Consider the following 14,222-nt stretch of genomic DNA (forward strand, 5'->3'; position numbering starts at 1 on the left):
AATATTATAGCTTTGTTCCACTATAATTTGCATTGAGCTCTCCATCATTTGAACCCTATTCTTGACCTCCTCCACTCTATTGTCCATGATCTTTTCTTCCTCTAATATCCTATTTTTCAAATTGTAGTTCTCCCTTTCCAAGCTGCTCACCCTATATTTGAGCTCTTGGATTTCATGAAAAATCTACTTGGTGGTGTAGAAGCTGTCCACTACACTATTTTTGGCATTTTTGAGGACATCAATTTATGGGTTTTCCTTAGTGGCATTGCTAAAAATAACCAAGGTAGAGTTGATCAACTCTTCCATTTGGATTTTTCCCTCTTCACTCTCTTTGACCATAGTTCTGATCAACTCTCTATTGATCTCCATTTTAGCAGAAGACATGTCAAAATTTTGCACACAACATTCCTATCCTTTCTAGTGATTGAGAATCTATATTTTTTGGTTCCAAATTCCTCATAGCCCTGCTCATGTTCCTCCCTTTCACTCTGATTGAGGTCCCCTTCTAGCCCATCCTTCTCCACACCCTATTTATCCTCCTTGGCCTCAGAGAGTTTTCTTTTCTAGCCCCTAGATGTCTAGACATTATCCTCTTTGTTTATTTTCATTTTGATGGTGATGATTCTCTTGCCCCTCTTCCTCTCCAAACCCTCCCCTTCTCTAATATCCTCCTCTCCTTCAGAACTTTCTTCCCCTATATTCATGCCTTCAACCCTTTTATTATAGTCCCTATCCAAGGAGGAGTCAAGGCCTTGCTTGGGTTTTGGGGAAAAAAATTTCTCCTTCCTTTCCATTTTGATGATTTTTTTACCAGAGTTGCTTTGTGTGGAATCATCCCTCTCCAAGTTAGTATGCATCTCAATGTTGTCCTTTGTATTAGAAGGAAAATAGTTCTCTTCTAACTCTTTGGAGTCCCCTCTACCATTCTTTCCCTCCTTCCTATTCTTTATTTGTTTTCCCATTTTCCTAGCTTTAAATAATTCATAGATTAATAGTAACAACCCCTCATGGAGTGCCATATTCCTAGTATGCTTCTCTTGATAATCAATAATGTTCTCATTCATAGAAGAGTAGAGGTAGAAGGGGATAGAAATCTTTGCCCCATACCTAAAGTGGTTGAGTAACATGAAGTAGTAGGTGCAAAGGCGATCAAATCTAGTGTCGACGATTATATATTTGATGATAACCCATGGCACAAACCTCCATAGTAGCTTGATGGAGCTCAGAAGATAATGAGTTCCTCTCTTCACTAGCACATTTTTTTCCTCTTGATCCTTTGTGAATTCCATGACCACTTGCCCCAAGATTTTTCTATCTCTGTAGAACTTCTTTCCCAAGATGGGAATCCTAGTAAAAACAAAAATGACATCCTCCATCATCGTGAAATCCATCCCATCAATTGTAACTATTCTCTCATTCCAGCTCTTAACCATAGTCTTGGTAATAGAGGGTTTCCAACCATGCAGCCATTCAATGAAATTCATGATTTCCTTTTTTTTTACAATGTTCCACACATTGGAACATCTATGCCATTTCTGGGCTTCGTCCTCTAGTTCCCTCATGTGTCTTTCTCCTACCATGATATCTTCCTCTATATAAGCTCTATATCTAGTATCAAAGCCCTTCAAGTCCAAAAAAAATTTGGCACTCCTCATTTTCTTGGACCTTTTTTTCACCTTATGAATTTTTTGCTTGACATCGATCTTTGAAGTAAGTTGATAGATATGGTTGATGTGAGAAGTATGAGTGCTATCATACTTCCACATCACATTTCTTCACATTCCCCATAAATTACTAATAATCATGATAAATTTACACATCATATTTCTGACCACTCCCCGTAACTCATTATCAATCATAATGGACTTTTTATGATACCCAATCTACCCAAGATCCTTTCCCTTTCAATCAACTCATTAATTTTTGATGGGATATTATAACCATCTGTCCACTTAGCCACTTCATTGTACTTGACTACCCAGTTAACCAGTTTGTCTACCAATTGGTTTGCTTCCTAGGACTCATGTGCTACATAGGTTTTTTTGAAGGTCTTGAGATGTTGGATGCATTCATCAATGATATTCTTAGTCATCCATGTTGGCTTGTTCTTCTCATTTAGGAAATTAATAATATTTTTTGAATCTCCTTCTAGCCAGAGATATTTCACTCCCATTTCTCCGGCCAGTTTAATAGTATGGTGAGCTGTAATGGCCTTCATATAATGATTAGTCTATATTCCAAGGGGGGCAACAAATGCAGTGATCCCTTTACCAAAAGTATTTCTAATTATGCCTCCTACCCCAACCTTTCCCAGGTTGCCACCCCATCAAAATTAGCCTTATGACATCCCTCAGGCAAAAGAGTCCATCTACATCCATCCCTCTTGTTATTGTGTCTGTTGTTTATATAGAAAGAGGGGATATGACCTTTGATATTGGTGTAGTTTTCCATCAAGGCATAAAGATATTTGTGGAAAACAATGTTTACCTTTGTTTCCTTATCCTTGAAAATTATGTTCTTCCTTTCTTTCTAAACCCCCTAGCACACATGTGATAAGGTCCAATTCCACAAAACCATGTTGTCACTCCCTAACATCCCAAAGTGCCATTGTTCAAAGAGACCCAAAATGTTGGAAGGGAAGCACTAGGGCATGTTGAAAAAAGATAGGAAAAAAGACCAGATAGTGCTGATGAAAGGACAATAGATAAAAATATGCTCAACACTCTCACAATGATTTTTGCATAAAATGCATCTTTTAGGCATCATATTTTCCCTCTTCATGAGATTTTCCACCATAAGAATATGATTTTGGAGCATAATCTAGTAAAAAAAATATTAGTTTTTTGGATGAGCCCTGGGTACCAAGATTTGGCCCACACACACAAGGGTCGGGCCAAAGTTTTGCAAAGTCTCATAGCCAGAGGCCACAATATAAATTCCATTGATAGTCTCCCCCTAGATAATGGAATCTTTTTTGTTTGACAAAGGAATGTACCTAATCATGTCCATCAATGGCTTGAGCTCCTAGGACATCTTAGCCAAATCAACCCACTCATTATGGATTTTATAGTCACTCACCCTGCTCCCAAATATTTCAATACAAACATTAGCCCATTTGTTAAAAGGTTCTATATCCCAAAGAGATCTAGATCTAAGCCAGTTGTCATGCTAGAAAGAAATATCTTCACCATTACCCATTTTCCATTTCTCTTTCTCAAATGCTAAGCTCTTCATCCTCAAGAGGCCATTCCAGATGTTAGAGGCCCTAGGGTCAAGATCCCTACTAATGAATTGTTTGAGATTGAGATTAGCAGCATACTTTAACTTTAGTATATCTCTCCATTCACCATTGGTATTGAAGATTCTCCAAATATGTTTTTCTTGAAGAGAACAGTTGAACTATTTTAGGTTTCTAATCCCTAGTCCCCTTTTTTCTTTGGCCTACAAATGTTGTCCCAAGCCACCAGAGGGTATTTCTTGTTCTCATTAGTGCCTAACCACATGAAATTCCTCTGAAAAGCTTCCAAATGATCAACCACCTTAGAAGGGATAGAGAAGAGGCTAAAAGCATAAGTGGGTAAGTTCTGCAAGGTGGATTTAATTAGCAACACTTTGCATGCCTGACTGAGAGTGATGCCTTTCCATCCTACTAGCTTTCTGTTGAACTTATCAGTGAGATTATCCCAAAAGCTATTATGAGGTTTAGTCCCCAAGGGGAAGCCAAAATAAATGGAAGGGAGGGCCCCAATATTATAACCTAAAATGCCAACAATTTTCTTCTGTCTATCTAAAGGGGTGTTGAAGAAGAACATCAAACTCTTGTCCTAGTTGATGAGCTACCTAGAGGCCTTGGAATAAGTGTTGAGGATGCTTTTCACAATCCTAGCTTCTTTAAAGGAGGCCTCACCCCCCAAAATGGTATCATCTATGAATTGCTAGTGAGTGAAAACCAAGGGACTAGAAGATGGTTTCAGGCCCACTAAATCTCCTCTACTTATTTTGAAATTTATGAGCCTACCCAAACCTTTAGCCAAAATGATGAAGAGGATAGGGGATAAAGGATCACCCTAATGGAGGCATCTAGAGGATTTGAAGAAGTCAAAGGGGGTCCCATTAACCATGACCACAAAGGAAGGGGTGGCAACCAATTGATATATAACCATTCTCACTCTAGCATTGAAACCAAAAGCTTCAAGAATCCTATCCAAAATCTCCCAATCCACCTTGTCAAAGGCCTAAATAGATCAAGTTTGAGAAAAAAACCCTCCTATTTACCAACTTCAATGAAATGAATAACTTCATGAGCCTCAATGATGGAGTCCAGAATTTGTCTACCAAGGAAAAAACTTGATTGTTGAGGCACAATAATCTCCAGAAGTAATTTGACAACTTTGTTTGTTAGGAAATTCACAAAAATATTATAAAAAGAATTGTGAAGGCTAATTGGTATGAAAGAGCCAAAAGAATCTACACCAGTGACTTAAGGGATCAGAACCAAAAAAGTAGCATTGATTTCTTTTAGCAAGTTCCTAGCACCAAAAAATTCCTGAACAACTTTAGCAAGATCAAATTGAATAATTTCCCAATACATATGGAATAAAAAGGTGGGGAAACCATCAGGGCCAAGGGCCTTCTTAGTAGGTAGAGCAAAAACTACCACTTTAATTTCTTCAAGCTTTGGGATAGCCACTAAGATCCTATTCTGAACATCAATAATAACACTAGGGATGGTGTTAGGAATAACATTCTAGTACTCTTCTACCAAGTTAAGGTCTTTAGTAAGGATTGAAGAGAAATACCTAATAGCCTCCTCCATTGTCTCATTATCTTCCCTGATAGTGTCATTGCCTTATATTTCACAGTGGATAGCTGGAAGAATCTCAAGTTTTTGTCCCCTTCCTTTAGCTAGACCGACCTAGACTGCTACCTCTAAAAAAATTCCTCCTTCCCAACTATGTTGTGAAGATTAAGAAGGATTTACTTCTCAAAATTCATTTTAATATCATCATAACCCTAGGTTTGGATCTCCTCTTGCACCTTAGCAAGTTCCTCCACAATCCTTTCTTTAGTATGAAAAATATTGCCAAAGTTCATTCTATTCCATTTTCAAATTTCTAACTTAATGAATCTAAGTTTCTTGGAAACATTGTACATGGCTATTCCATCAACCTTTATACCCCACAAATCCTTGATTTTGTCAAATAGACTTGGGTGTGCCAACCACATCTTCTCAAATCTAAAGGGGAAAGCCTTCTTTCTATTAATTCTATCAATAGTAAGAGAAATAGGGGAGTGGTCCAATCCAAGATGCACCAAACATGAAAGCTTGCACTAAAATTGACACATCCAATCCAAAGTTAAAGGGCTCTATCCAATCTCACCTAGATGCACTGCAGACCAACTCTCCTATTAGATTAGGTAAATTTACATCCCTTGAGATCAACAACCACTAGGTCCAAGTCCCTTATCAACTTGGCCAAGTGTTTCCTACTATCCACATCAGATGGTGACCTACCCATATTCTTAGAAGCCAAGAGAGGGGTATTGAAATCCCCCATAACAATGCCCTTTGATTCACCCATCTGGGCTACCAAATCATAAAAAAATTCCAAAAAATTCTTCTGTTGTTCTTAGTATTAGGGGCATAGATGTTTAGAAGAAACCATCTATCTGAAGTCTTAAGATTAAAAAAAATCCTAAGAAAATTATTACCTTCATCAAAGATGATGTTGGCTTCAAAGGCTTCCTTCCATATTGTTAGCAGACCACCCAAAGCTCCATTTGAGTTAGTAGCCATTTCCTCATTCCTTTACCAAAGTAAATCTTTTCAACTTTCTCCTTCTTCATTTTAGTTTCCTAAATTAAAAATAAATCTAGCCTATGATCCCTAATCATATTCCTAACAATTTCCTATTTGTGGATTCCATTGAGTCCACAAATGTTCCAGGAAATGATCTTCGTGCTTTATTTTGGCTGCAAGATTCCTAGATGGTTCTTTGGGTCCCATCCAAAATATTCCTCCTTGTTTCTTCCTTTCTTATTTTATTTTTGTTCTTCCTACCTAGGGAACTAGATTTTCTTCTAGTTTCAACTTTGACCCTACTCCTTTTGGTTGCAGGTGAGATCAATGAAGTGTCCCTACTATTTTTCTTTTTCTTATGATTGAATGGTATCCATGGATTATTGTTTACTTCCTTGAAGCTATCAAAAAAGGGCCTCCAAATGGGAAAGGTGACTAGGAGTGGTGGTTGAGACCCTTTCAAGGAATCTATTGATCATTGAAGGGGAGACCCCTTTGTTTGTGCTAAAGTTGGAATCATGTGAAAGAGGTTGTCGTAGCACCTCCACAAGAGCCTCAACATCTATTAGGACCCTATTGCTATTTAACAATGAAGCCTTTTTCTGTGCCTCCTTCTCAAATTCTTTATTTCCTTCCAAAGTGTTATGTTCCAGTGGGGGTTCCCTCTTGTCATTTACTCCAATGACTTTTCCCCTCAAGACCTTTCCTTATATAGCTTTTTCCTTCCACACCTTTCTAGGTGCACCAACTTGGTTAAGGGATTTGTGTTGGTTGTCCTTGTTCTTCACTTGTTTGTTTTGAGATTTATAGGCCTTTTCCTTTTCTTTGAATATTGGGCAAGCCTTCACTTTAGGTCCTACCTTTTTGCAATGGAAACAGGCAAAAGGAACATTCTCATAGTTGATCTTCTACACCTATCTAGCTAGACAAGACTGAAACTCGATCACTTAAGGAATATCCTATCCTTAAACCACTCCCACATAGATTCTAGCATACATGAGTCTCTTCATAGCTACAGTGACAGGATCAATAGATAGTAGTTCCCAAAAAGAATTGGCAATTCCATCAAAAACATCTTCATGCCCATATTCTAAGGGAAGTTCCAACAGCCTAATCCAGACTAGGGCCTGGGTTAGAAAATCATTATTCAGGTCTAGGTTGGAAGTCCACTTTTGAAGTATTAGTGTAGATTTTCCCATTGTCCAATTACCTGTACAAAGAATCCTTGAGTAATCTTCTAAGAAGGATAACTCAAAAGACATAAATCCTTTTTCCATAGTTGTTACTTCAACCTAACCTTTCAACTCCCATTTTTTTCTAGCAAAAATCCTTACAAGATCAATATTTGGTCGAGAGCCAATAAATTTGCCCACGGTAGCAGCCATACCCAGAATGTTATGGTCAATAATTTTAATGGGGACTTCTAAGGAAAAAATCCCCTTATCCTTATCAGATTTATCAATGATCTTAGGGAAAGAGGATTTACCAAATGGTTTGACTCCAAATAGATTATTCCATCTCTCCTAGGCCCCTAGGGTCCCTCCTCCTAATGTCCTTGGTAACAGAATAGAGATAATATTTTTTCCTAGTTGCAACTGTAAAGCACGTGGGTCCCCATCTTCTATTGCATCCCCCTTTCCCTTGTCCTTCTCCTAATCAAGGCCCACAAACTAGTTGCCCTACCCTAGTTTGGTAGTATTCCCTGTCAAAATCCTATTCAAAATTCCTCCCCGCTCTGCTCTGCTCCATCTCCATAGTATGAGTGTGCAGTCAAAAAGATATCATTTTCTATGTTGTCATTAATGTCAAGCCTTAGTTGGTTAAACATTATGATAATTCAGTAGATTACCATATTATTTTATTATTTAAGATCATTTCATTGATGAAGAGGATTTGAAGAAAGTATGATGATGAAAGAGTTGATATGTATGGTATTCAATGGGTACTTGAATGAGTTGGACTATGATAGTATAATATTGGTCTAATATTTTTACAAGCATGTAATTTTATAGTTAAGTGATGAAGATCATGTATATGCAAGACAATTTACACAATGAATGAAGGAATACAATATTAATCGAGTTACTATAGTTGTCACTAAGTGCATGGCAAAGAAGAGTTAAAGTTTAGTGTTAACTATATAATTTTAGTGTTAACAATGTGACATATTTTTGGAGTCAAGTTGTAATGTTCACTAAGCCTGAACAAGAAGAACAAGTTAAGAAAAAATTAATCTCAGGCCAACATTTGATAAAATTAGGAATGTTCAAAAAGTTCAAATGATAAAGTTAGATTTAGTTATGAGAACTACAACTAGAGAAATGTAATGAAGATCTAATGAAGGAGAGATAACAAAATGGAGATGAGCACAAATTTCAAGGTGGAACTATTTCTAAGTGACTAAACTCATTAAATATGATCTATGATTGTAATTAAGAAAAATATATATAGAAGATTTTGGAGAGGAAAATTACCTATTTAAGCAGATGAACTAAACTATTTTTTGTTATTGATTGTTGCTAATTAAGAAAATTGAATTGAAAAGGAAGACATAAGGTGAATTGAGAAAAATAGAAGTAGAAAGATCAAGCAAGGGGAAATTCTAAGTGAAAGAGAAAGTGTGTGAATTAGCTTGAAAGAGATCAAAAGGAAGAGTCAGATAAAAGAAGATTTTTGAACAAGAAAGGTAGTGATAAACCTAATAGATCACTTGATTGCTACTTTCCTACCATTATAGAAGATAAATTTACTTAATTGAGTGGACATAAAAAGTATTTAAAATACTATATGATATCATTCATTAGTGATGTTTGTAAGTCCTTTAGAGTAGGCCACTCTTTAGATATATTAAGGAGTGATAAGTTCTAGATGAAATTTGGTTAAAATCCTCTAACTACATCATACTAAAAAATGTGTGTGTGTAGCCTTTTCCAAGGTTGGATCCTAACAAAGGTCCCTTTAGAAGAGTAAAATTATTATGGTTGTCAGTTCCTAGATGGTTTTCCCCCTTACAAGGTTTTTATGCAGGAGTGTCCTAGGTTGCCTTTCTATCCTGCGCATCTTTATTCATTCTAACTATTAGTGTCAAGTTCTAATGCTTGTTGAGCTAAACCTTCTTGTAACTTCAATATTGGTTGAGTTTCTCAGTGTTGGTTGAGTTGTTCACTTTAGGTTGAGTTGTTTCGTATTGGTTGAGTTGTTCAGTACTAGTCAGGTGCTTTGGTGGCCAAGCATTCCTTTATGTATTGTGTGAACCTGATATTTTTTAATGTTTGATTCCTTCTTTGACTAAGTTTTTCTATGATTGGTTCTTAGTTTGAGCTAGCTTGTATATTTAATTTGGACTATGCATTCAATATTAGGATCTTGTCTTGGAATGTGTATAAACCATTTTTAAGATTGGCCTTCTATTATGTAAAGATCTAGAAACTTCTATAGGCCATTTTGACATGTATAAATAGGGGTGTTTAGGTTTAGGTTAGGCATCACTTAGAGAGTCTAGATGGGATAACAAAGTTAAAGAGTTGGAAGTCTGAATTAAGCACCTATGAACATTCTAAGTAAGGAATTTTGTAAATAATATTGGCTATAACCTGAAAGGCCTCACAGCTAGGCATGTATATGTTGACCCTATTGGAGTTCTTACTAGTAAGGAACATACTAGGTTATCTTGAGCCTAATATTAGAATGCAGAGGATAGAGATCAATCCTAAGGAATAGCTAAAACCTATAAATAGTTGGGTTTATCCTAGCTCGAGACCAACTTTAACAAAATCACTATGACTCCCTCCACTTTAGGCTCTGTAGGGCCAAGGTGAGAAAACCTCAGGGATTGATATGACTACTTATATGATGTTATTCTCTTCAACAAAATCCCTTGTAGAAGGTAGTGGTCAATATTCTTCAATAATTTAACAATAACTTCCCTATCAGAGTAGCTAACTATAACTAAGAAGATGTTGCAAATAAGTAATGACCAACAAATGTAGTTCTTCATTACATGAAATGGTAAATTGATTGTTTGTAATTTTTGTATTCAAAAACTACATGAATCATTAGTTTGCAACTTAAAAATTAATGATCAGTCCTTATTCATTGTTATATAGAGTCAAAGTCACCAGCTTAGACCTATTTAGTCAACTTGTAACTAAATCTGTCAATAATGAGCTTTGAGTTTCATTCTTACCATATCCTTCTCATAAACCCTAAACCCTATCACTTACAGAAAATAATTACTTAATTATTTAAATTAACAACAATTAGGAAGAGATATACAATTCATTCAAATTGAATTAAATTGAAAGAAACTTGTTCATTTCAATCTCAAGATCAAAGATATATAAAGAAGGAGACAAAACTCAAAGACACAAATATAATATATATATATATATATATAAGATTTCCTTTTCTTTTGTATTGATCTCCCTTGGAAAATGCTTATAGTACTGACAGAGACTCAAAAATAATATAGAATGTGACAACTAATACTCAATATTCATTATATTCTGGAGTATACAAAACTGATTACATCCATATAATTACAAAAATTGGGCAAACTGTAAAAAGGTATAAAATATACAAATTCTATAGATTACTGACCTCTACTCCACATCTTGGGAAACCTTTCATAGAGGATTAAAACAAGCTTCAAATTGGAGGGCATATGTCAAAAACTATTTGGTCAAAACAAAAAGAAAAAAATCTTTTTAAAAGTTACATTAATACATTCTTTGTAGTTGGAAAATAGATAGGAAAGTGGGTGCATAAAGTAGATGTCATTTATGGAAAGACCCTTTTGTTGGAAGTATGAATATTAATGATATTCCTATGGGAGAGTATTGTAGAAACATGATTAGATCATTATCATGATGGTATGTTTCATTCATGACTATGCTTCTTATTAATGTCAACATAGCAGTTTTCTATGGTATTTGATAGAAGAACAATAGGAAGATCAAGTTGGTATGGATAGATAGTTGAGTGCTTTCACTAATTGAGATTAAAGGGAGATGCTATTAAATGTCTAGTATATGTAGCTAACCTTGAAAGCATAAGATATTAAGTCTGGAAGAAGTTATGCAAGTTTTAGTGAAGACTATTCTGAGATAGAGTTTACAGAGGCATGTTCTAGTAAACTTGGTATATCTCTTAGTAGAGTTGTTATTTTGAGAAGCCAAAGTTAAAGCTATGAAAAAGAAATTTTGGAGATGACATAGATAAGCTTGCTCATCATAATATTGCATGTACTAAAAGCTATTCAAGATACAAGGTGAAAGATTAGCATTATCGCTAAGTGTAATGTGTTCTTAATGAGGTCCTATAATAATTAATTGAGAAGGTGTAATAGCTGACTCAGGGAATTGTTTTTATGGATTCGATATAAAAAAAGGAAATTTTCCTTTATCATGTATGGACAAAAGTGAATGATTGTAAGAAACATGAAGAAAAGAATGTGTAGATAAGTATAGTAGAGTGAAGGTGAAATAAAATTTGTTGCTGAGGTTTTATTGTGTGATCTGAAGTTTGATACTTGGATCTAAGATTCATGACCTGGTCTACAAGGTCTAACAGTGATTGGTCTAGTTGAAAGGATAGAAGAAAGAATTTAAAGTTCAATACATACAATTATTCTACAAGGAATAGTTGAGAGATCATTTGGACAGTAAGTTTGATGACCTTTCCCTAGAAGTTGTTTGGATAGTGGGTCCTTCTACCTTCTACGACTCCTAACAGGGCTGGAATCCTCTAAGAAGGATTCAAAGTCTCCTAACATGGACTCATATGCACTAAATGTTGTAATAGACTCCTAACAAGATCTATCCTGTAACAAGGAATATTTATATTAGTACATAATCTTGTGGGCATCATTCCCACTAGGGTTTTCCCTTTGATTAAGGGTTTCCCTAGTTAACATATCTGGTGTAATTATGTATGTGCATCTTTGTATGGTTTTTGTTTACTTTAGTTGAATGGTTAAGATTATTTAAGGTGGATAAATTTTTTAATTATTGGATAACTGATTCATCCCCCCTCTTAGTTATCTTGGTGGACTATTATTTCTAACAATTGGTATTAGAGCATTAGGTCCTTGAAGATAAAGTTTAACAACTTTGGGAGATCCATGGAAAACATATCTAGAAAGGATAGTCCTAAGTAAGATAGAGGAAATTTTGACACCAAGATGATGGAAATTCTTGGTGAGTTATTAGATCTATATAAAGAATAGACCATTGAATGCTCAGATCGATAATCATTCTATTGTATATAAAAGAACAAAAGCACAAGAAAAGAAGACATGAAGATAAAGGAAGGTATTTATCTATTTACAAAACTAGAAGGTATGAAAATTTTTGTTTGTTTTATATATAAAGAGATTGGTCATTTTTCAACTAGATGTCTTAAGAGATTAAGGAAAACTAGAAAGAGTTCATTTTCTGATGAAGTAGAAGCAAGTATAGAAAGATTCTCAAATGATTGTGATATTGAGCCTAAATTGGTTAATAAAGAAAAATTAGTAGAAGAAAGAGCCTTGGACACTATTATGGAAAGTACAAATGTAAGAATTGATGAGAAATTTAGGATGCAAGAAAGAATAGTTGACTATAATTCAGATGATGAGAATGTTGTTACCAAACCAAGGAATGATCAAGTATTCTTTGAGACTAACAATGATTTGTAGAATGAAGAAGAGCTAAGGCAAGAAAAAATATCAGAACCTTCAATAGAGTTAATAGTTGAGCTAATAACTCCCACTTCAAGTAAGAAGATGACAAAGAATCATCCATCCAAGTAGATCATCGAAAGCAGAGATAAAGGTGTGATGAAAAAAATTAGAATTTATGAAGAACTATGTTTGATATCTCAAGTTGAACCAAAGAATGTAGATGAAGCATGTAAAGACAACTATTGGAAACAAGATATGAAAGAGGAATTGGATCAGATAGTGAAGAATGAGACATGGGAATTGGTTCCTAGACTAGCAAATAAGAATGTGATAGGAACAAAATAGGTATTCAGAAACAAGATGAAGTTGTAAGGAACAAGGAAAGATTGGTATGTAAAGGTTACTCATAGAAAGAAGGAACAAACTATAATGAAGCCTATGCTCTTGTGGAAAGAATATAAGTAGTAAGGTTATTCTTAGCATATGTAGCATATAAGAAATTCAAAGTGTATCAGATGGATGTCAAGTCAACATTTCTGAATGGAGAACTTGAAGAAGAGGTATACATAGACCAACCTAAAGGTTTTCCTTTAATAGATGACGAGGACATAGTATTCAAATTGAAGAAAGCATTGTATGGCTTAAAGTAAGCACCCAAAATCTGGTATGCAAGGTTGGACAAGCATTTGACAAAGCTTGGATATAGTAAAGATATGAAAGATAGTAATCTATATTAGAAGGAAATTGATGATGGATTGATGATTTTGGTAATATATTTTGATGTTATCATATTTGGAGGAAATGATGATGAAAGTGAAAAGTTTGCAGAAGAAATGAAGAAGGAATTTGAAATGAGCATGATAGGAGAAATGAAATATTTTCTAGGATTACAAATTGTGTAGGACAAAGAAGGAATCTTTATTTCTTATACTATTGTTGGAACACCTATGGTAACTGGATACAAGTTATCTACAAAGAATGAGATGCCTACTATTGAGTTGAAAAATTATAGATCTATGATCAAAAGATTGCAATATCTAACTCACACAAGGCTAAATATGGCAAATGCAGTTGGAATTGTTGCAATATTTCAAGTTGACCCTACAGAAGCACATTATGAGGCAATAAATAGGATATTTAGATATCTAAAAGGAACACTAGAGTTTGGATTATGGTGTGATAGATCTAATGATTTCACTCTATATTCTTATACTGATGCTAATTAGGTAGGTAGTATGGATGGTAGAAAGAGCACCAGTGGTGGAGCCTTCTTTCTTGGAGGAAGATTGGTCTCTGGGCTAAGAAAGAAGTAGGATTCTACCTCATAAAATATATGTTGAAGGATATAAGGATAGAATTTAGTGAACCTATTGTCATACATTGTGACAACACAAGCATAGTGAATATGTCAAAGAATCCAGTGTTGCATTCTAAGACTAAGTACATTTCTATCAAGTATCACATGTTGAGAGAGAAAGTTGTAGAAAAGAAAATTAGATTGGAGTATGTAAGCACCAAAGAGCATATTGTAGATATTTTCACTAAGCCTCTTCTCAAAGAGACTTTTGAGTATTTGTGATGTATGCTAGGGGTTATGCCCCTTCCTACATTAGAGTAGATGATGCAAGAGTACATCAATCCAGTGTAATATAGCACTATTGTTTGTTTGAACTGAATGCTAATGCTTCTTGTATGAAGGAGTATCTATGATGGACATAATCATCTAGGATTCTTTTTGGATGTTGTTTTTTAATAGTG

The sequence above is a fragment of the Cupressus sempervirens genome, chromosome 10, assembly GCF_028749045.1.
Source record: "Cupressus sempervirens isolate cs-2001-9-10 chromosome 10, ASM2874904v1, whole genome shotgun sequence".
NCBI classification, from domain to species: Eukaryota; Viridiplantae; Streptophyta; class Pinopsida; order Cupressales; family Cupressaceae; genus Cupressus; species Cupressus sempervirens.